The following is an 816-nucleotide window of genomic DNA, read 5'->3' as shown; positions in this document are numbered from 1 at the left end:
GAAAGAAATAGTAAAAGACAAAAACACGTAGAAAGATATCTTATGATCATGGAGTAGATGATGTAATATTGTTAAATTATCCATATTACTCAAGCCAACTGAATGCAATCCCTATCAAAATATTTTTTTTCCAAAATAAAAAATTATACTGAAATACATATGGAATAACAAAAGACTCCAAATAGCCAAAACAGTTTTGAACAGGAAGGACAAAGCTTGAAGTATCACCCTTCTGGATTTCAAAACCTACTATAAAGAAACTAATTAAAATAGTATCATATTAGTATAAAAATAGAACAACGGAACAGAATGGAGAACCAAGAATTAAACCCACGTATATATGGTCAAATAGTCTTTCAGTGCTTGTTTCAGCAGAACATATACTAAAATTGGGATGATACAGAGAAGATTAGAATGGCCCCTGTGCAAAGATGACATGGACTTTCATAAAGTGTTCCATATTTTTATCCCTCTGAAAGCACCTAGAAATGAAGCCAGCTATACTCAACCTACACCACAGTTAAAAGGACAACAGACCTCTCAGATGGGAAAGGGAACCAGAACAAGAACTCTGGCAATTCAAAAAGCCAGAGTGTCTCCTTACCTTTGAACAAACACATTATCCCCCCAGGCTGATAGTTCTTAGCCAGTTTGAAATAATTGAAATGTCAGATAAATAGTTCAGAATGTGATGGTAAGGTAGCTCATTGAGATCGAGGAGAAAGTCGAAACCCAATCCAAGGGATCCAAAGAATCTAGTGAAATGATTTATGAGCTGAAAGATAAAACAGCCATTTTAAGAAAGAAGCAAACTAA

At 34.4% G+C, this 816-nt stretch overlaps 1 non-coding gene across 1 annotated transcript; it reads left to right on the top strand.

Annotated features, from left to right (window-relative positions):
- The first annotated feature begins 359 nt into the window (after window positions 1-359).
- LOC115934097 (U6 spliceosomal RNA) lies at window positions 360-466 on the top strand. Its single transcript, XR_004069945.1, has one exon. It is a non-coding gene; the product is annotated as a U6 spliceosomal RNA (small nuclear RNA).
- Window positions 467-816: the final 350 nt, after the last annotated feature.

This window comes from Gorilla gorilla, chromosome 2 (genome assembly GCF_029281585.2).
Source record: "Gorilla gorilla gorilla isolate KB3781 chromosome 2, NHGRI_mGorGor1-v2.1_pri, whole genome shotgun sequence".
Taxonomy (NCBI): Eukaryota; Metazoa; Chordata; class Mammalia; order Primates; family Hominidae; genus Gorilla; species Gorilla gorilla.
This window is presented reverse-complemented; position numbering and strand designations above follow the sequence as displayed.